Raw genomic sequence first — 23642 nt, 5'->3', positions numbered from 1 at the left:
TCATTTTTCAGATAAGAGGAATTTCCAAAATTAGTATGAAAATTTTGACAATGGGGAGTACAGTGTCCTTATAGTTTATGATCACAGAGTATATGATATGAAATCTTCTAAAAGGTAATTCTCCTAAATGCAATGTATTGGTCAGATGAAAGCACAAATCTGCACCCTAAAGCCCCACTGCCACCTCCATCTCAGCCTCAGCACCAACAGGAGCAACCTGAGGAGGCCAACAGAGCTGCTCACACAACCCTGCCACCCAATGTCCTCAAGATGGTGGCAGCAGGGAGAGGGGCATGAAGAAACCAGACAGTAGGCACAGGGGCAAGGGCCTGGGCACCCCAGGAAGAGGTGGTGGCAGGATGGGGCTGCTGCTCATAATCATGGCATGGGCCATTCTTGGCTCATTCCTCATGCTCCTCACCCAGTTCTTGCTGCTTTGCCACAAATAGCCCTAGCTGCAGCCTGACCAGGCCAACCATGCAGCTTATGGCTTCCACTATAGCCCTGAGGGAGTACCATTGTGGCTGAAGCAGCTTGGATAAGGAGTCCTCCAGCGGGCCCCCTGAGGGTGGCAGGACCCAACCCATGAGATCCTCAACCCCGCTTGGTGGAGAATGCTACTCCTCAACAAGTGGAGTTCCAGGAGCTGCTGCAGACCATGACCACAGGCCCCTGATGGAGGGGCTGAGCATGCAGGATTGTGTGAGGGATATGTTCCTGGGCAAGAGGGTGCCCTTCATCAAGAACATTTGGCTTCTCTAGCCATTGGGCCCTCAGCCACCTGGAGCTCAAGCCTCAAGGGATAGGCACTGCCCACCACTTCCACTGCAGAGCTTATCTTCAAGGTGGAGATGGAGTACAATGGGGGCTTCCGCTTGGCCATAGACATGGACCTGGTCTTCTGCAAGTCCAGCTATCTCTTCATCAAGCTGTCCCCAATGGTGGGGAGCTTGAGCTTCTTCCTCATTCTTATGCCCTTCACCCACTGGTTCTTCTCCCTTGTGGAGAACCCACTGATGGACTTCGGGGGTGTGGTCCCAGTTCCAAGGGAAGTCCATGCCCCAGCTCAACTACATCATTTTCAACCAGCTCAAGAAATTCTTCAGAGCAAGCACACACTTTTGAGTTACAAGATCAGGTTTAAGCCATTTTTCCCATTCCTTCTTGCAGGATTTGAATAAGATGAAGAGCATATCCATAACAACAATGGGCATTTACAGAAGGCTGACTTAAAGTTACAGTGTTAGATGTAGTAGGTTACTTATTTTTGGATCCTATGAAGAGAGGCAAATATTCATGCACACTTGAGCTGAGCAGTAGTGTTTGGGAAGAAAAACAAAGGAGTTCTAGGAGTTCCTATCATGGCACAGTGGTTAACAAATCCAACTAGGAACCATGAGGTTGTGGGTTCGATCCCTGCCCTTGCTCAGTGGGTTAATGATCCAGCATTGCCATGAGCTGTGGTGTAGGTCACAGATGTGCTTGGATCCTGTGTTGCTGTGGCTCTGGTATAGGCTGGCAGCTGCAGCTCCGATTAGACCCCTAGCCTGGGAACCTCCCATATGCCATGGGTGCAGCCCAAGAAATGGCAAAAAAAAAAGACAAAAACAAACAAACAAACAAGAAAAAGAGTTCTATTGAGATGGTTGAATTAATAAAGGGGAATTTACGGTGTTGGATTTACACTTCATCTTGTCCAGTCAACACTTCATCTTGTCCAGTCAACTGATGGGCATGTCATAATTGAGACTGTGGCCCCAAAATCACCTGCTGAAATTGCAGATATTCAGTGGGAAGATCAACTAATTGCTATTGGAGGTGTGAAAATTACATCTACACTGCAGTGTAGAAGCTTATCAAGTAGGCTGGCAACCAAGTCCTGGTGTATTACGAAAGGCCTGTCGGCCAAAGTGTGGTGCTGCAAGATAATTTTGGAGTTGAAAGAAAACTTTCTGTCAAGCTCATGCCAGTCAAACTATGAAGAGGAAACAAATGGTTGGCAATAGAGCTGAAAATAGAGACTTGGATTCAGAATTTGAAGACTCAGAGAGTGATGTCAGAGCACAAACTGAGGTCAAAAGATGAGGCACAGTCATTAAGGCACATTCCCAAATGTATGCCAACAATGGAGATCCAGAACAATAGGCACAAATTCAAAACCTACCCCTGGTGGACCCACCTTTCAAACCTCCTTGCACCATGATGCAAGGAAAATTCCTTGCCTTCTGCTGATGTTGCAAATGGGCAGAAGAGATATTCCTGTGAAACCCAGAAAGGGCTTTTGCCTACCTCCTGCAGATAAACCTACGAAAAGCAAGAAAAAAATCTGGATCACATAGAAGAAGCTGCAGCTAGACAGTTTTTAGCAAAGCAGAAGGTGAAAATTTGATGTCAGAAATTTCCTGTCCTCCTAAGGACGTTCAGATGATCTCACCATCAGACATGGGCAATCTGACTAGAGGCCCCACAGATAATTAAGCATAACAATGTGTGGTACATGGATCAAATTATGGGGTCTCATCTCTTGGGGGCATGTTAGCTTAAACTTGAAAGTGGTGACTTTAGAATGCTTAGACATATCAACCATGGAATACTTTTCCAATTCAGACTGGAAGTCCCATCACTAAGGCATTGCCATAAAAACCACACTACAACAATCTGAGTATGCAAAATGGGTTCAATGACAAATTGTGCTTGGTGATATCCTGTCATTTCAAGATATTTGAAAGAAGGAGAGCCAGTGCATCATGTAGTAGAGTAACTTAGAGAAAAAAAAGAACTCCATTTGGTGAAGTGGTTTCTCCCTTGACTAAAGAGGAACACTTTTTGGACAGATGGGTTTAGCAGAAAATAAACATAGTTTCCAAGATACTCAGTTACAGAACCCAACTTGGTGTGACAAAAAAATTGGACTAAAGCTCATTCCCAGTTTATGTTCTGTGCTTATGTTTGACATAATAAAATGTCAAGAAAAGTGTCCTATCCAAGAGTCCTCTTTGTGGAGCAACTGATCAGCAGATAGAGAGGGCCCTGAAAAATCTCTTGCTGGAAGGACAAGAAACCTCTTAGGCCTGCTCCCTTGTGTTGATGCTGAAGCTGGCATGTCAGTCAATAGAACAACAGGTTGACAAGACATATTATCAATACAGCTCTTTTTTGTTAAATCTGCATCAGGTCTCTAAACTCACCTTTCTGAGTCAGAAACTGATCTAGTAGATCCTTTGCCAAAACACATACCTAACACATCAGACAGCAAAGGCAGTGACACAGAGGTCTCTGGTCCAAAACGTCACTCTAAATGGGGCAACCAGCATGGAAATAAAGTTAGTAAGAAAGGAGGGTGGTCTGGATGACAGTGTTTTCATTGCAGTTAAAGAAATAAATCTGACATGCACAAGGGCTTGCCTACAGAGGAAAGGATCCAGAAATTAGAGTTCATGCTAGATAAAGTGCAGAATGAAAATGATCAGGAGTTGGAACATAATAATTCCCTTGTTAGAGAAGAAAAAGAGACAACTTATTTGAGGAAAAAAAAAAACACTTCTTTCTGCTGTTTTAGCTAGTCAGGTTAAAGACTACAAGCTCTAATACTTTTTATGAGCCATTACATGCAGCATTGAAGGTATTGAAACTTTAGAAAGTCTGTCTTTAGATCAGCACTCCAAAAATAAATAAATAAATAAGCAAGTACACAGATGATACAGAAGAAGAACTGATAGTGAAAGAAGCCAACTAATAGAACATCAGCCATTCAGTAGCATATCAGATGACTTGTTTGGCCCATATGAGTCTGTTTAAGTCTGTTTCAACCTTCAAGTAATTGAGGAAAGTTGCATTTAAAGTACCACAGATACAACTCATTTAACTCTCTTATTATGCACTTTGGACTGCTCCTCCACAGTTATTTGCTGGTGTAAGAACTAGAGGTGTAAACGTTGTTTTCCAGAAAAAAATGACCATCTCCCTAAATTGGTTGTTTCATATTGTATTTATAGACATGCTTTTTGGGTTTTACTGGGAATTATTTTACTAATTTATCTACAAACTTTTCTAATTAGGTAGGATAATTCTGGGTGTTTATGTGTGATGTCTTTTTATTTCTCCTTCCTCTTCCTAGTTTTTGAATTAGTGTTAAATAGGATACTGTCCATATTTTATTTTCCCTCACAGTTATAACAATAAATTTGCTGCATGCCCAAACTGACAACAGAAATCATTGAGGGAACAGGTTTGAATTTTACTTTGTGTTATAAAGTTGGACATTCTACTTGCTTGAGATTTTGTTATTTGGAGGTTTTAGGGGATGCTTTTTTTGTTTTGCTTCTGCCAAATGTGAAAGCAAAAGCCACAGCTTTAGTCAGTTATACTGATTTGGTAAACAAAAGAAAAAAAGTTTGCATATACTGCTTCCTTCTATGCTTCTGTGAATTTTTTTCCTGAAGTGTCTGTTCAGTTTAAGTATAATAAGTCTCTAGTGATTAATTTGAAGAGCTTTCATTGAAAAACAAAATGTAATAGGAAATAAATATAGAATGCAGTTGATTGAGAATTTTGAGAGGATGACAAGATTAGTTAAAAGAGAATAACCAGTAGGATTTTGAAATGTATCCTTTCAAAATGTTGATGATTTCCTTTCAAGTGGAAGTTCTAAACATTTATGATTATTTGTCATCTTCAGTTCTCCCATAGGAAATAAAGCACATGCAAGGATATTTGAAGTTTAAGAGGACTATTTTTAAAGGGAACTTGCTTCGTTGTTTTGTTTTAAAAATAATTTCATGCATGAAAATGTAGTGAGAGAGAGGAATCATGCAAAAATTGATTTGTTGCTTTTCTGACATCCTACAGGCTTAAAGGAGTGGTGATCATTCTGAATGCTTCCAATGTATTTATTCATTTAAAAAAAATAGACAGCATAAATACATAGGAGTTGGGACCAGTTCCCTTAAAATGAAGTTCTATTCAGATACTCAGTCCATCAGTGGATACCAGTAACACACGCCTGAGAGAAAATGTGTGAGCATGACCTTCATTGGTATACCATAAAATTTTGGCCTTTTATATGACTATAACATATATTTACATATGTTTTCCCTTTTGTAGGTAACTACTGTCATAATTGATATACAGTGAAATGGACAAGAATTTTAACGGTGGAACAGCTTTTACAGCTGGCAGGAAAAGGCATAATATAGGAGTAAGTATTCTGGCCCAGATCCTATAACCTGGGACTCCATACAAGAGTATATGGAGTTGGCCATTAGTGAGTTGTGTAACCATAGTGAAGCCAACAAAATGTCTCTATGCTGCAGTCTCTCCAGCTCTAAATAAGGAATAAACAAAACTACCACACAGGATAGTTGTGAGGAAAACAATAGAATAATTACAAAAGTTCTCTGAACAGTAGAAAGCTAGTCAAATAAAAGGGATAACAGATGGCCAACATACACATGAAAAAATGCTCAACATCCCTGATTATTACAGAAATGAAAATCAGACTACTACCAGATACCACCTCACACCAGTCCTAATGGCCATCATTAATAAGTCCACAAATAACAAATGCTGTAGGGTGTGTGGAGAAAAGGGAATCCTCCTGCACTGATGATGGCAATGTAAGCTGGTACAACCACTATGGAGAACAGTATGAAGGTACCTTAGAAAACTATACATAGAACCACCATGTGACTCAGCTATCCCACTCTTGGGCATATATTTGGATCTATGCTCAGTGTAATAACCAGTTTTCATCTTATCATTTAAAAAATCATTTACCACTGATAACCTGGAAGGCAGAGTAAATGGCTGGTGGCTTTGGATTTTACCACGGAAGTTTTAGGGACATCCAGGCATTCTGCGGAAACTGAAATATTTGAAAGGGCAGTAGAAATAATGAAAAACTATAGTTTCATAAAAATGTAGTCATGTTTTAAACATATTTAACTCTGTAAAACCTCAATTATGGAAAGCTCAGTAATGCCGCCAATGATATTTGTAAAAGATACCTTCAACGTAGTATAGTGTTTTTATATTTACTGGGAGAGGCAGTAGAAACATCACAGTTGTATGTTAGTGCAAAGAGGGGGAATTGAAAGCACAACTGTATGTAAAGAAACTGTGAAACCACATCAAAGAATTGTCAGAAAGGTTCAACATAGAAAACAAAACAGCAAGAGTACCAGGTTGATACTATTTCCAGTATCAAGAACAAACTAGTCAATAAATTTAGTGCTTTTCTCTGAGTGGGAAGATGCAAGAGTCTGGGCTTACAGGAATCAGTTTGTTGAAAGGCACCACAACTCTCTGGGGTCAATGTCCTGGTTTTCTCCATTGTGAATCCTGTCACTTCCTGGGGCACAGTCAAAAACATCCATATGTGAAATTTAGAATTCCTCAGAGGAGGGAGAGTCCTCTGGGGCAGAGGTGGTTCTGGACCTCTGGCGTGGCTTTGGCTTCCATGCCCAAATGCCCTGTGGCAAGTTAGCCCCACAGACTCAGAACTGTCTGTGACACCAGCACCACCGGCAATTCTGCACATGACCATTTTCCCCAACTCCATCCCACTGTTATGCTCCAGCCACAGCCAGGTGGGGACAGAGCTAGAACCAGGTATCCTGACTCCATGTCTAGCACAGCCCCCAGGCCAGGCTGCCCCTCCAGGTGCCTCACCCCTTCCCCATGGGAGTTGCCTCAGGCCTTTGTGGGGGCCCTCGGACCCTCGACATGACAAGACAAACCTGGCCAGACCTCAGTGCTGGGGAACGTCCTGCCCACTGAGGTGTTTAATCCCTTTGCTATATAACAAGTGAGGCCACCTCTGACATTCTACTCTGTGTCCCCATCCAGATCATCCTGTTCTTGCCAACTGCCTCTTGGCTCTTGCAGGCAGTAAGCCCAGAAGTCACAGGCCCAGACACACTGTTCACTCATGGTTCCAGAGCTCTCTGTCTGGCAGGACAGTAGGGGTTGCAGTGAGGTAGGGGTGGCATTTCAGTGAGGTAGGGGTGGCATTTCACTGCAGAAATCAGGTCAGAAAGAGGACAGGGACATTGGGATCCTCTGCAACAAGGAGCCTAGCCCTCAGATTAGTGGCAAACAGAAGGGCATCTGGCCATTTCCCCAGTCCAGACCAACCAGACCCCACACTCATGTCCATAAACATCTCCCTGGGAGTGGCCAGTCTCCCAGGCTCCTAGTGGATGGATCAATTTTACTCTGCAGCATTTCCTCCATGGCTTTTCAAAGCTGGTCCTTGTCACCTGCTGGGCTCCAGTGTTTCACCTCTGTCTCCCTGAGTTGCTCAGGAGAAATTCAAGAACAAATGGGGTGAGAACAGAGGCAACAGAACTGCCACAGGGGCACAGTGATCCCTCCTCCCACATGGGTGACACCACACAAGGAGGGAGATGGGACAGTCAAGTGTATGGCAGGGTTGGGAATGCTTCTCAGGAGAGATGACCTTCACCAAGGCCTTGGGCTGGGCTTTGGTTAATAGCTCACTTAGCTGGGACCCACCAAAGATCAGCCCTACATTACTGGTAAGAAACAGAGACATAAAGGGAGAGAAACCACCTAAACAAGAGCACTGATTCACAGTAGAACCAAGGCATGATCTTGGACCCAGAGCCCACACTCTGAATGTGCTGTGCAGTGAAGGGTGACTACAGCAGGCCTGGGATGTCCACACCCTTGCCTGATCCTAGAAGGCCAGCTCTGAGCCTTTGGAATGACCTCCTCAGGGGAGCGTTTCTGTTTAGCTGAGGTCTTGAGCCACACGAGGTCATTTGTACTAACATTAATTTTAGGACTGCTCCTACTCACCCCATCCCTTGCATCCAATTTTGTTTCATATTTGTGGAGCTCTCAGGTGAGAGAGAGTGGTAACACAGCTCTGCTTTGTATCACTGCAGGATCTTGGGCAAAAGAAGTAAAGAAACAAAACTCTAGGAAAAAAAATCTTAAAAAAGCAGTTTTGTCTAGCACATGTATAAAATTTCAAAAAAAATGGTAACAAAAAGAACAGCCAAATTAAAATGCAAAAGTGTAGATATACTCAAATAAGCTATATGAATGAAAACTATATATTAATTTATATGTTAGAAACAAATAAAACATTTTTCAAAACATATTCATCTGTACAGTTGAGATCCAGCTCTAACTGTAAGTGAATTTCCCTCAGTTCTTACACACATGGAAGTCCTAGAGGAAGAGGGCACAAGTAACATATTATGAGATGGAACATACTCTCTTATATTAGATTTTTTTTTCTTTTTAGGGTCATGCCTGTAGCATATGGAAATTCACAGGCTAGGTGTTGATTCAGAGCTAGAGCTGCTGGTCTATAGCACAGTTCCTGGCAATGTGAGATCCTTGACCACCAAGAAAGGACATGATTGAACATGCATCCTCATGGATACTAGTCGGGTTCATTACCACTGAGCCATGAATGGACTCTCCCAGATTTTATTCTCAGTGAAATTGTGCTGATCCCTAGAGTTGTGGGATCTCAGCTCAGGAAACAGTAGGGTTGAGATAAGCATTATAGTAACACATTGCTATACAACCATTATTATATGTTTGCCATATAAAAGGATAGAGCCTAGGGGAGTTCCCACTGCGGCTCAGTGGTTAACAAGTCCAACTAGGAAACATGAGGTTGCGGGGTTCGATCCCTGGCCTTGCTCAGTGGGTTAAGGATCTGGCATTGCTGTGAGCTATGGTATAGGTCACAGATGTGGCTCAGATCCCAAGTTGCTGTGGCTCTGGCATAGGCCAGTGGCTGCAGCTCCAATTGAACCCCTAGCCTGGGAACCTCCACAGGCCGTGGGTGTGGCCCTAGAAAAAGGCAAAAGACAAAAAAAAAGGACAAAGCCTATATATCACTCATTTAAATATGAGGCTTTAACTTCAAATCTTCTAGTTATCAATCATGCAGCTTTTGTCAAATTACATGGCTTATCTGAGTTTGATGTTGCCTGAATATGAGAACAATATCTCTCTCACATAAGTTAAATGATGTATATTTTCACACAGTGCCAGTACATATTTCATTTGAATAATAAATTCAGAGAAAAAATTGTATGCGATGATGACAATGCCCTTTAAAATTTATTGTGACTTTTGGAACTCTCCTAATTTTACTGGAATAAAATTGATGTCAAAGTATTTTCCATGCTTAATTTAAACATTAACTCTGTGTAGGTGAGCAAAGTACTTTTATGCAGATCTCCATGAAGTGTGTGATCATTTATGCTGTTTTGTATCTTTATTTAATTGTCCCTTACATTTTTCAACTAGAGAATGTGTAACGTGTCCTAGATAATTAGCAAAAACCATGGGCAATTTTTTTAAATCACTCAGATGATTTGGGCATAATCACGTGAATCAATTATATGCTATTTCCTCAGGGAGCATGGCAAAGAGAGAAGGAAGGCATACATTCTCCCTACCCAAAGAAAAAGCAAAAATTATTTTGGTGAAGAAATCCAATTCTTCATTAAAGGTGAAAGGATAGGAATTGTTGATTTTAATTATCATCTGGCTATAGGTAATTTCCAATGGTTTCTGTCTTCTGGACATGGACACTCTTACAGTCATTGATTCTTTACACCACAAATATTCATTATCTCCCTTTTTAACTGGAGTATTTTTAGGACATTAAACCTTACATATTGACTAGGTTTATATATCCCTCTTATTTTGAAAAGTTGAAAATGTATTTGGATATTGCAAGTAAAGAGAAAAAAATCTGAAAAAAATCAACACTGATCTAAGCTATTATAAAATAATAAGGTTAGGCTTTCCAGATAAAATACACAATACCCTGTTATGTATGAATTTTAGATTAAAATATTTTTAGTATATGTCCTATGTACTGCTTGTCCAATGTAATATTTTAAAAATACATTAAAATATGTTATTTTACAATATTTTATAAATGTTTGCAATATTTTAAAGGAAAATAATTCCAATATAAGTGTATAAGTCTTTATATGTAAGGATGAACTCCCATGCATGAAATTGTATATTTTTTTCAGTTTTCTACTTGTTTTCCCAACTAGTTGCTTACTACTTATTTTGTTTGTTTGTTTTTTGTTTTGTTTTGTTTTCAGAATAGGTTTTAGAAACTGAGTAAGTAGGCTGGAAAATAAATAGAATGATTTAAGGATTATAGAGAAACCCCTGAAACCCAATAATTCCTAACTACTATCACCAAGGCTGAAGATTAAAAAGCCAGTCATCCTTTTGCATCCTTTTGTATCCTGTCTGCTGTAGTGGTTACTTCCAAATGGAAGTACATAAAATGTTGCATAAAGATATTAAGAAATGACCAGTAGGAATTCCCTGGTGGCTCAGTGGGTGAAGGAGATGGCATCATCGCTGTTGTGACTATAGTCATTGTTGTGGCTTGGGTTTGATTCCTGGACCAGAAACTTCCATATGCTGTAGGTATGGCTGAAATAAAAATTAAAAAAAAAAGAAAAAAGAAAAAAATGATCAAAGACATCTTTTTTAATAAGAAGGGACAATGTATTCATAACATTTTAGAGTTCTTGATAGCATTCTTATCAATAAATACCCAGAGGTGAGATTGCTATGGGGAATTACTAATGAACATATATAAAATTTCAATCATGCAAGATGACTAGGATTAAATAAGTCAATTTCTGTAAGTTCCTCCATTTTCCTGGGTATGTCTCATATATACATGTTATACAACTTTGATTTTTTTTGATTATCTGCTGTATAACATTGTGTATATAGTTAACAATACTGCAGTGTACCCTTATGAGTATTTTAGTGGGAGTAAATTCTCATATTAGTATGGGCAGGCTAAAAGAGTCTTGACATCTTCAGGGTTGCACTTGTGGTTCAGTGGGTTAAGAAACTGACATAGTGTCTGTGAGAATGTGGGTTTGATCCCTGGCCTTGCTCAGTATGTTAAGGATCCAGCATTGCTAAAAGCTGTGGTGTAGTTTGAAAAAGCTATCTTGAGAGGGAGTTCATAACTGACACTCAAAATGGAGGCAAACTCAATAAACACAAGAATAATTCCCAGCAATACAATAAAGTCTTCAAAGTGGTAGGATTGCTCCTGGAATGTTGTATCCATTTGCTTGATTCAGTGTGTCTCCCATTGTAAGGAAAATATTGTAAGGCCTTGCAACATTTAGTTTTTATTTTTAAAAATGAAATGGCTAGATAGAAATAACTTAGCAAATCTCCAGTATTGCATTTCTATTCCTTGGATCAAACTGGCTAAATCAACACTAAAAGTTAGAAGATACCTAGAGCTCTGCCAAGTGTCACTCAGCAGCTTCAGACTCTTGGTGCCTTTAGGGGAGCGATATTTGCTCCTCCTCCATCAAATGTCTCTTTAGCATGTGATTGTTTCCAGTTGAAAATTCAATACCCAAAAGACTCAGAAAGATTATTTGATCTTCCCCTCTATCACCTGAAAGAATTTAGGTAAAAGGCTTGTTCCCATAGTAGAAATATCACCAGCCATATCTGTAGAGAAAGTCTGCTAGGGGTGATGGGGGAACTCAGGCAGTGCCTTGAGGTCAGAACACCATGTGTCATTGTTTCTGCATGGCCAACAAATATCTATTTATCAAATATTTGCTTTTCCATTTCCATGTGAAATACCTCCTTTCCCTTTGAAGTCCCAAATCACTACCCCCAACATCCTCTTTAGTCCTTAGCTGAAGATGATATTGAAGGTCAGAGCTTTGGCAATTTCTGTAAGTTCTTCAGTTTTCCTGGGCTTCTCTCATATCTACATGTTATACAACTTTGATTTTTTTTCCTGCTAGTCTATCCCATGGAAATTTAATTCTTAGACCAGCTGAAAGAACCTAGAAGGGTAAATGAGAATTTCTTCCTCTCTGACAGCTCTGATGAAATAGAAATGTATATTTAAGTCAAGTCAGAAAACTTTAAACAAAATTTTTTTCTCTACCCTTTAGCCTCTTGTCCCCTTTACTGTGCATTGTGTATCTGCATTAGGAATCAACCAGACCTCCCTGTCAGCAGAAATGCCTGCTGAATCATAAAGAGCAATATTCTCCTAATATTAAGAAGATAATTGTATAGGAGATAACCTTCCTTCTTAATTTTGTACAAGGCCACAATGACCCATGACTCACTGCTTGCTTTGTATTCATACAAGAGAATTGTATAAACTATCAATAATCCATCCTTTAATGTATAACCTTCTGACTCAAATTCTTAAACAACTTTGCTTTTACCTTTAATGGATGGAGCAGTTCTCAGATCTTCTGAGAGGCTGGTCTTGGGTTATAAATCTTAATTTGGTTCAAATAAAATCTTCCATTTATCTTTTTAGTTTGACTTATTTTCTGTTTGTTTTTTTAGGGCCACATGGCATAAGGAGGTTCCCAGGCTAGGGATCCAACCTGAGCTGTAGATTCTGGCCCATACCACAGCTTGTATTCATTTGCCTGACTCAGTCTTAGCAACACCAGATCTGAGCTGCATCTGTAACCTACACCACAGCTCATGGCAATGCTGGATCCTCAACCTACTGAGTGAGGACAGGGATCAAACCCACATCCTCTTGGATCCTAGTCAGATTCATTAACCACTGATCCATGACAGGAACTCCCTTAGTGATTTATTTTTTAACTAACAGCTCTCAGAAATTTCACTTGATAGGGAGAAGTTTCTGCCTTGGCCCTTTTGGACTGTGCAGGCTAAACCAAGGATTGCATGTTATAATGATTATACCCTACATTTAATCTGTTTGAATATTTTGAATGATACCTACACCTCCAATTGAAAATCATGCTTACAGAGTTCCAGATTTTTACAAAGGAGAAATAGAATGTGAAAAGAAGGGAATCAAGGTGGATTAAGCCAAAGGAGTTCATTATCTTCAGTCAGAGCAGTTCTACTTGGTTTTCTTGATTTCCCATACAAACTTTATGAAATGTAGCAAGTGGAACTTATCAATAAAATATATTTATCAATTATTTTTATTTTTATTTCTGTATATAAGTATTTTTTCTATTGCACAGCATGGTGAACCAGTTACACATACATGTATACATTCTTTTTTCTCACATTACATGTTCTATCATATGTTACACTCTTTATAGTCTATTGAACAATTTTAAAACTCCACAAGAATTCTCAGACAAAATGGACATGTACTAAAGAAAACTCTAATGCCATTGCAGAGATGAAATAAGGTATAATATTTCTTTCTCTCTCTCGCTCTCTCTCTTTTTTTTTTTTTTTTTTTTTTTTTTTTTTTTTTTTTTTTGCTCTTTTCTAAGGCTACACCCTTGGCATATGGAGGTTCCCAGGCTAGGGGTTGAATCAGAGCTGTAGCCACTGGCCTAAACCACAGCCACAGCAACACAGGATCTGAACTGCATCTGTGATCTACACCACAGCTCACAGCAATACCAGATGGTTAACCCACTGAGCAAAACCAGAGATTGAGCCCACAACCTCATGGTTCCTAGTCAGGTTCGTTAACCACTGTGACACAATGGGAACTCCAGGGTCTAATATTTCTATATTAATATCTAGATGGTGTTTCATATTCCATGTTTAGGTTCCAAATACTGCTGACTATATAGTTTAATCTGGAGTAACTGTGCATTTGGTTTCATTTGGCTCCCTCTATTTGAGAAGATTCTGTTGTTCATTTTAGTTTCAAAATCAGATATGGAAAATATTTTCCCCATTTTGAAAAGAAAAATAATTCTACTTACAATATTATACTTTATTTAGATGACATTACATGAAAGCTAATAGCACTTTCTCTGTTTCTTGCCAGACAAGCTAACTGGACTAAATGGGCCAATAGAATCTATCATCACTGATTGAATTCATTCTGATGGGAGTTACAAAGAAGGCTGGGCTTCAGGCCCCACTTTTTGGGATCTTCCTCATCCTCTACACAATCACAGTGGTGGTAAATCTGGGTATGATCATCTTGACCCAAATGGATTCCCACCTACACACCCCTATATACTTTTTTTATCAAACACCTGGCTTTCATTGATCTTGGTAATTCTACAGTCATTTGTCCGAAGATGCTTATAAATTTTGCTGTGGATCAAAATACCATTTCCTACTATGCATGTGCCACACAGTTGGATTTTTCCTTATGTTCATCATAAGTGCATTTTTTAGCTTGTCGGCCATGGCTTATGACCATTATTTGGTCATCTGTAACCCCCTGTTCTACAATGTTATCATGTCCCAGAGACTTTTCCATTTGCTGATAGGCATTCCATACATCTACAGTGCCTTTCAGGCACTAATGTTCACTATTAACATTTTTACATTGACATTTTGTGTCGCTAATGTCATTAGTCATTTCTGTTGTGATGATGTTCCCTTGGTACTTATGCTCTGCTCAAATGCACAAGAAATAGAATTGTCGACCATATTATTTTCAGCATTTAATTTGATCTCTTCCCTCTTGGTCATCCTAGTGTCCTGTCTACTGATCCTGATAGTCATATTTCAAGTGCATTCTACACAGGGCAGGAAAAAGTCTTTCTCTAAGTGTGGTTCTCATCTGTCAGTGGTGGTTGTGGTCTATGGGTCTCTACCATTTATGTACACTCCTTTGATACTGATAAAATGGCCTCTGTATTTTACACTTTAGTAATCCCCATGCTTAACCTCTTAATCTATAGCTTAAGGAACAAAGAAGTAAAAAATGCCTCCCACGGGGTCTTTAAGAGTCAATGCAAACTTTGTATGTAATATCCAATATGAAATATTATTTTAATAATCTATGAAAAAGCCAAATGTCACTTGATAATATTTCTAATAAATACAATTGCATTCTTTTCAGCTCCAGAGCAAAGTCTAATTAAAATGCATGGATAAATAGTTTCCCTTGTATTCAGCCAAATTAATCCTCATATTTTAGGTCTCGTTTTAATGGCACTCCCTCCCCAACATGCCTTATTGTTGATTCAATATTTCTTTTATTGATTCCACAGAAACCCACATTTCTCCTGATGGAAACACTTATTAAACTCTTGGTCAGGGAACCACGTGTTAGTTGTCAGGTAGATACTTAAAATCTATTTATGTTCAATATACTGAGTAATTAATAAAAACATATTTTGAGATAAATAAAAGATTAAAAATAACCAAATGGGACTTCTGGAGATGAAAATGCAATATTTGAAAGGAACATATATTTATTGAATGTGAAAAATAGCATATAATGTGCTGAAAAAGAAATGATAGGTACACTTACACACATCACAATAAAGGCTATCAAAAATGAGGTCAAAGGAAAACTGAAATACTGAATGAATGTAATGAAAATAGTCTCAGTGATCCCTAGAACAGCAGAAAGCTTCATAGAGTACATTCAAATGTAGTGCAAGTGGAAAGAAGAAATTATATGAGGCAGAAAATCTTGCAGAAGAAATCTTGGCCAGAGTTTTTTCCAAACCATAAAAAATAAAACAACAACAACTATAACCCCAAGATATAAAATTCTAACATAATTCTAAGCAGGATAAACAGAAAGGAAATTACACCAAAGTATGACATATAAGGTTTCTGAAAATCAAAGATACAGAAAAACATTTTTAAAAGATAGGGATGAAAGATAACTTATGAACTGATGAAGAAAATATTTACTACAGATCATTGGAAAAAACAATGTCATAAAACATTGTCATATCGAATTTTAATTATACATCCATCAAAATTATACTTGGTTAATGAATGATACCTTGTCATAATAATATATAATGGTTTTCAACAGTCTCTTTTCATTTACTCATGAATTGCATATGTATGTTTAAAATATACTTAGCCTGTACGTTATATTGTGTACTTGAGATGCTGACAAAGGCATATTTATTTTTTCCAATGTTTAGTGCCATCAGGTAATTTATTTATTCAGTTAGACCCAGGCATGACATACTTTTGACTTTTCCTAATGTGCATTTGAAGAATAATTAACAAATACCCAAGGAACTCTCCCTTGGTAATTGTGTGCCCTTTTTTAAATTCTTGAATAATATCAAATATTTAACAAAATGAGTCTCAAAGGGGTTTGAAAAACCCAAAATATTCTGTGACAGACAATGAAGATGAAAACAATAGGAAGTAAAAGCAGATTTTCCAATTAGGTAGGTAGCAAACATTGGTCATTGAAAACTTCTCAGGACATACAGCTTAAACTCAAACATCACCAAAGATCTTGAAAGCATTATGCTGTACAAAACTGCTTCTTTTGTTTAAACATATTTATCTATCAGGAATAGGATCAACATGTACTACAGACAAGTATAGTCTCTGATAACCCTATGTTGTGCATTTAGACAAACTTGGCATTTTTTTTTCAAATGAACATAATACTTAAAGTATCTATTTTAACAAGGATCTTTATCCCTATTTACCTAGTATTTCTCCTGTCCCACTTTATATTTCCTATGTTCTCAGGTGGACCTTACTAGAACAGAAGAATGCTATTATGTTTTTGTAGATATATTCTGAATACAGAATTACTTTGAATCCTGACTCTACCACTTATTATCTAGATAACTTGGTTAAGTTAATTCACTCCTTGTGCACCTTGTTTCCTTGACTCTCAGGTAGACTATGGTAATACAAACTACACCTGAACAACAAGGGTTTGCACTGCATGGGTCCTCTTAGACACAGATTATTTTCAATACATGCATTGCTATGTTTACCAGTGTTTGAATCTGCAGATTCAGAATCCCCTGAGGACAAGGAAGGTAGACGATGAGGCACGAGTATCTGCAGATTTTGGGATCTAAGGCAGGTCCTAGAACCAATACCCTGTGAACACAGAGGTGACCATACTATCTACTTCCTAAAGTTATTGTGTGGATGAAGTAAATTAATATATGTAAAGTGCTCATAAAAATGCCTGGCACATAATGCATTCTCTGTCAGTGCTTGATATTCATTTGTGTTTTGTTTTCTACTGGGTCTCTTTACATGAATCTCCATATATCATCAGAATTCATAAATAGTCAGAATGGCCAAGTTCCTTTTATTCAAAAGAAGGATGTATGATTGGAAGTTCAGTATAGGTAATTTGTCAGAAACAACCGATGTGACAAAGGAGAACTAAGATATTAATAGCAAAATTCTAAAATTAAAACAGCATTGGATTTTGAATTGAGTAAAAATCTGACTTTATACTAAGTGGAAGTACTGAAATTTATATTCAATGGTCAGAGGTTTTACAATCACCATGTAATCCATCACTCCACCAACAGTTTACAATGTCTGTCTATGTCTTACAACTTTAAACAGGCATGATGATTGTTGATAATGTTAAGTTGCATGGTTTGGGTGTTGATTTTTATTTTATAAATTACTTGAAAATTTAAAAAAGCAGAAATATAGTATATAGGTCATTTGATATATTTAAGTAGCTGTATCAAAACAGTCACTTCAAAATATCTTGCCCCTTTAAAGTGTACTTTATAAATGTTTCAGTGAATGTGTGCTTTGTGAGTCTATCAACTCCACTGGGCCTTAATATTTTTGGTGAGCACCTAGGGACATTTCCCTTGGCCAGAGCTAGTGTGTGGTTCATCAACCCTTGTGATTCTTATTATGATTTCAGGATGCACCCTGGTGAGAGTCATCAGGGAACCTTGAAAAACAAGGCTTATTACTCATACCCTGGAGGGTACATGGCACACTCAGAGCCACACAAAGAGGTTGAGGAGAGAGCAAGGGAGGGAGAAAAGCCATGGGTTCTGCTTTCATTGTGGTCAACAGTGGTGTGCATAGATTCAGTTTGTATTGGTGAATTAAAAGCATAAGAGCAGAAATTAATGTGCAAGAAGGGAAAAGCAGGTTCAAGCAAGAAGTCAGTTACCTGTATTATCTAGGTCTTTCTAAAAGGGAAACTTTATGGTTGGAGCAGCCTGGCTCTTGAACTAATTTTGTGGCTGAAAATGTACTTACTTGAGGTGAATGTCTTGAAATGGACTGTCCAGTAAGCAAAAGCTGATGTCAAGAACAGCCTTACAATCAGAAAAGCTAATCATTAGGCACTTTCACTGCCATGTGAATGTAGGTATGTGTGATTTTGACCTTATGGGAAGAGGAATCTCCATTTATATTTGAGACAAAGAAAACAATTCTATATCTCATATATCATGTATTTAACTCCCTTAGGAGATGGCATTTCTTGGAATTCTGGACCAATATTTTCTCTGAGGCAACACAGATTCGGTCCCCAGCCTGGTACAATGATTTAAGGATCCAATTTTGGGGCAGCTAGGGTGAAGATCTCAACTGCTGCTGGGATTCAATCAATATACCTCCAGGAGTGTCCATTAAAAAAGAGGAGAGCATCTCAAATATAAATAGTACTGATATTATACACAGGTTACCAAGATGAACCATATGGAGAAACACAATCATACTGTAGCACCAAAGGTGACTACATTTATTCTCATGGGGATCACCAAAAACCCCAGGCTGCTGGTGCCTCTCTTTGGAATCATCCTGGTCATATTCTGTATCACAGTGCTGGGAAATCTGGGCATGGTTTCCAGACTCATTTGAACTCCAAAGTACCATGTGCTTTTTGCTTAGACATTTGTCAATTACTGATCTGGTTACTCCATTCTCATTGGCCTAAAAATGATGGTCAACTTTGTCCTTCACCAAAATACAATTTCCTATCATTGGTGTGCCACCCAACTAGCAGTCTTTGAGATTTTCATCATCACTGAGATGTTTATGCTATCAGCAATGGCCTAACATCATTATGTAGCCATCTGCAAACCTCTACATAGTCACCATGGCAGGGAAAGTATGTTGGGGCCTAGTACTCACTCCCTAGCTCTCTAGCACTTTTGTGTTATAGATTCTCACCATTAAGTTATTTAAGTTGTCCTTCTGTGACTCTAACCTCTAACATCACCAGTTATTTTTACCATGACTGTCCCCCTGGGATATCCATGCTCTATTCTGACACACATGAATTAGATTTGATCTTTTTGATATTTTCAAGGTGTAATTTGCTCTCTTCACCCTTGTTTGTTCTTGTATAACACACATTTATTCTCATGGCCATTCTCAGAATGAACTCAACTGAGGGAAGTTACAAAGCCTTCTACCTGCAGTTCACACCTGACAGTAGAGATTGTGTTCTATATAGGACATTATTGTTTATTTACCTGCAACACAAATCCAGCTATACATCTTCTATGGATAAAATGGCCTCTGTGTTTTACACCCTGGTGATCCCTATGCTGAATCCATTGATCTATTGCCTAAGAAACAGAGAAGTTAAAGATGCTCTGAGGAGAACTTTAACTAATTGATGCAAAATCCCCAATTAATATCTTAATATTCAGTTAAAAGTGGGTCCCAAAGTTGTTGTTTAATATTCTGTCAGTCTAATTATGCCATCAGAAAGTAGAAATGGTTGACCATGTTGCTTTCTTCTTGTACATGATGAAACGCTTCCTCTTGGACTGAATAAATATTATAGCCAGATAATTTAAATCTCAAGTAATTTTCAAGACCATACAGGAACCTATATATTTAGAAAGAAGGAAAACCATACCAAATTTTTTGGTCAAGCTTACACTTGTGGATGTTAAAAAAAATCTTAAGTAGTCAAAATGGAGTACAATTAACTAGAAAATTAGCAATGTATATGTCATAGCAGTGGTTGTGTATTAAAGATAAATAAAAGTGAACCATGAAGAATGTGTGGGTTAGAAAAGCCTTAAATAGTAAGAAAATCTGTTATTATAACACAGCATGAAAAATCTGCTTCAAGAATCTAAGCTAGGAGTTCCCGTCTTGGTGCAGTAGTTAACAAATCCGACTAGGAACCATGAGGTTGCGGGTTTGGTCCCTGCCCTTGCTCAGTGGGCTAATGATCTGGAGTTGCCGTGAGCTGTGGTGTAGGTTGCAGACACGGCTCGGATACCACATTGCTGTGGCTCTGGCGTAGGCCGGTGGCTACAGCTCCAATTCGACCCCTAGCCTGGGAACCTCCTTATGCCATGGGAGCAGCCCGAGAAATAGCTTTTAAGACAAAAAAAAAAAAAAAAAAAGAAGAAAAAAAAAAAAGAATCTAAGCTAAATAGGAAATAAAGCATGCCACCTCAGAAGGAAATTTTTAGTCAGATTGTATTATGATTCTCCTTCTCTCCTTTTCACAGCTAGAGTGGACATTTGGAAGATTTTTTTCTTAATTAAGAACCATGAGAAAAATATTGGCTAATTCTATCCTTTGAGAGACTCTCATACTACAGCTAACTTTGTTTTTTGATAGCTTCTGGATAAACAAGTTGATTTAGGATTGGCAAGCTCAAGATAAAGGAGTTATCTGGTCACTTCCTAAATGACATCAATATTTTGAAAAGCTGTGTCAATGATAACAAAGTTTAGAGATAACTGATACCCTTTAGAGTTAATTGAACTTTCATCATGTCTCCTTTGACTCCCTCATGAGCTTGTACAAACAGAGCTGATATTTTGCTAACACAAGGTTTCATTCTCCTTTTCTACTCACTCAGCCAATGCATAGATTCCTTACATCTTCATGTTCTCCTATTTGTTTAAAGAGGCATTTTTTAGATTTTTAAAAATGTATACACTATCTCAGTAATGCTTGTTTCAATCTACCCTGGAATTCAAAGTGAAAATTGTGAGGAATTATATCAAAATATGAATCAGGATCTCTTTATCTAAGATTCATACATTTCATTTACTTTTTCCTTTTTTTTTTTTTTTGTCTTTTGTCTTTTTAGGGCTGCACCCATGGCACATGGATGTGGGGTCTAATTGCAACTAATCTAAGGTGGGATCCTTGATCCACTGAGCAAGGCCAGGGATTGAAACTGCAACCTCATGGGTTATAAATTTGTTTCCACTGAGGCACAGCAGGAACTCTCAACTTTGTCCATTTTTAATGCACTGAGGTTTACTTTACTAAGGAAGTTCATTTTAAGTGTTCTCATCACAAAAGAAAAAATATCTATGTGAGGGGATGGCTTAGCTAATCACTTCAAATTAGCTATATTTAGCTAATCTATACATATGCAGATATTTTATATACAGCTATATATATATTTATTTATATATAAATAGGTATATAAAATATATTATTTATATAATTAAAATATATGTTTAGCCATATATATATTATATTATATATATTATATGCATATTTCACTATATATATAAATATATAGCTAAATCTTAAAATATCATGTGGTATCCTAGAAACTTATTCAAGATTTATGTATTCATTATGAATTCTATAAAGCTACAAACTTTTAATTTTTAAATAAAAATGAAATAAAGTAAAACATAAATTAAACCAAGTAAATGAAATATAAAACTGCATTGTCCAAGAAAATCAATTCTGCTTACCATGTTAGCTTTGGATCCTGTCCATAAGCATATATATTATGAATAAATTTCACTTTTGAGACTAACAATTTGTATTATATTGCAGACTTTTTTGATCACGTATGATTTTCCCCCAAATTCTTTCATTGCTATTAATTTGCACAACCCCCAAGTAAAGTTAAATATTATTCATATGTGCAGTATCACCCATACAGAAATAACTTTAAAAAAATCATACCAAAAAGCCTAAACTTACCTTTGTAACTTGAGAATTCATCATGAGCACCTTTCTTGGGTAATGAAGTTTTTTTTTTAATTTTTAATATCAGCACCCAACTGTGGAATACAGATTAATCATTTTGTATTTGGTCATTCTTCAACTGATGGACACTTGGTTGTTTGCATGTTTTTATTTCTTTTACTATTTTAAAAATGCTCTAAATAGTCTTGTGCTTATAAAACAATATACTATTGATTTTTATTTCTGAAATAAATGCACAAGTTTTCCTCTACAATCTAACTATGTGCTAATAGGTAAATGATTTACATGTTTACATAAAACTTTAAAATAAAAATAAAACACTAACAAAAAGTATTTTGATTTTTTTTCCAAGTACTATTTTTTTCCAAGAAAGGATACTGACATATCCGTTTCATTGAATGATGACAAAATTGCAAAATATCAATAATAGATGAGTAACATCAGCTATTTGACATCATGGATACAATGTGAATTGTCCTAAAGCATTACCTTATTTTTTAATAGAAAGCTTATAATATTCCTGACTTCACTGTCCCCAGTCATTGTCTTAATACCCACAAAACACATATTTGCATTATACTTATAATAATGAAGAGTTTAGAAATAATGCTTCCAACCTATTTGAAAATATTTTAGTTCTTGTACACTGAAACTTCTTTCTGAAGTACAACTTTTAATTTTACTTAGATTATTTGTGTTCACTCCATACCTAATTAATGGCTTGATGCACTAAGAGCTTTGAATTAGGAAATTGGAAAGTATTTGTATTGACTTTTAAATGGCAATAGTTGCAAGGCCCCAGTGGCTCAAGTGCATATACTCAACCTCCAATTATTTATAAAATTCCTTGAGGTTGATTCCCTTCATGGACTCTGTAATGATTTCTTCAATTTCTGTCCAATTACTACTTTATTCAGACTGCCAATATACTCTTTTTTGAAGAGATTTTTCCAAACACTTCAATTTTCCCACATGTAATAGGAAAACATTCTGGCTTTAAGGTGTTGAGGAAAGATGACTCAAAAAAGGAGCATTATCTATTTTAATATTTTATCCTCATCAGCTGAGTGGCTCATCCCTTAATTTAACACTATATTATTAAGACCAAAGGTATACCTTTTAACAAGGTATGTACTTAATTTTAAATTAGTGACCACATTTTAATATTAAAGTAGTTTAATAATCACTACCAAATGTGACTGCTTTTGTAGTGAGCAGGCATGTCTAGACATAACCTTAAGATCTAAAAGCTAAATCCCCTTGTGTCTGGCTTTAGCCTGTTTCTGTACAGTAGAGAGAATTCCAGAATAGCTAAATCAATTTTGAAGAATAAATTTGAGGAAATTACAATAATGATTTCAAGACTATAGGAATTCCTGTTGTGGCTCAGTGGTTAACGTATCTGACTAAAAACCATGAGGTTGTGGGTTTGATCCCTGGCCTTGCTCAGTGGGTTAAGGATCCAGCATTGCTGTGAGCTGTGGTGTAGGTTACAGATGTGGCTCAGATCTGGCATTGCTGTGGCTGTTGGGTAGGCCAGCAGCTGTAGCTCTGATTGTACCCCTAAAGCCTGGGACTCTCCATATGCCACACCATGCGTGCAGCCCTAAAAAAAAAAGAAAGAAAGAAAGAAAAAGAAAAAAAGGGAAAAAAAAGACAAAAAAAGAGAAATTTCTAAGTTCATGGAAACAATTTTAAATACATTTTTAGTACTATTATTACTCATTAGCTATAAACCATTGGTAATAGTTTAAAGAAAACTCACTTGTCTTTTTAGCCTCCCCATTGCTTAGTAACACTCCTAAAAAGATTGGAAATGCCTAAAGTGTGACCAGGAGTGATTTCTTTAATACTCCAAATTCTAGTTTGCTAGCCTCATTTGCCATTAGATTTATTTCCAGTTTCTGATGACACAAGGTCACTGCTACAAATAATGAACAATCTGCTTTCAGATACCATGCCACCTCTCTCTCTCTCTGTGTGTGTGAGCAAATGG

At 37.4% G+C, this 23642-nt stretch overlaps 3 pseudogenes; all 3 read left to right on the top strand.

Moving 5' to 3' along the window:
- The first annotated feature begins 293 nt into the window (after window positions 1-293).
- Window positions 294-3798, top strand: LOC110258541 (annotated as a pseudogene).
- A 10030-nt stretch (window positions 3799-13828) lies between these two features.
- Window positions 13829-14751, top strand: LOC110258540 (annotated as a pseudogene).
- A 3651-nt stretch (window positions 14752-18402) lies between these two features.
- On the top strand, window positions 18403-19337 carry LOC110258538 (annotated as a pseudogene).
- Window positions 19338-23642: the final 4305 nt, after the last annotated feature.

The sequence above is a fragment of the Sus scrofa genome, unplaced genomic scaffold (genome assembly GCF_000003025.6).
Source record: "Sus scrofa isolate TJ Tabasco breed Duroc unplaced genomic scaffold, Sscrofa11.1 Contig2318, whole genome shotgun sequence".
Classification (NCBI taxonomy): Eukaryota; Metazoa; Chordata; class Mammalia; order Artiodactyla; family Suidae; genus Sus; species Sus scrofa.
Note: the sequence above shows the minus strand (reverse complement) of the source record. Positions and strands in the feature narration are given on the sequence as shown.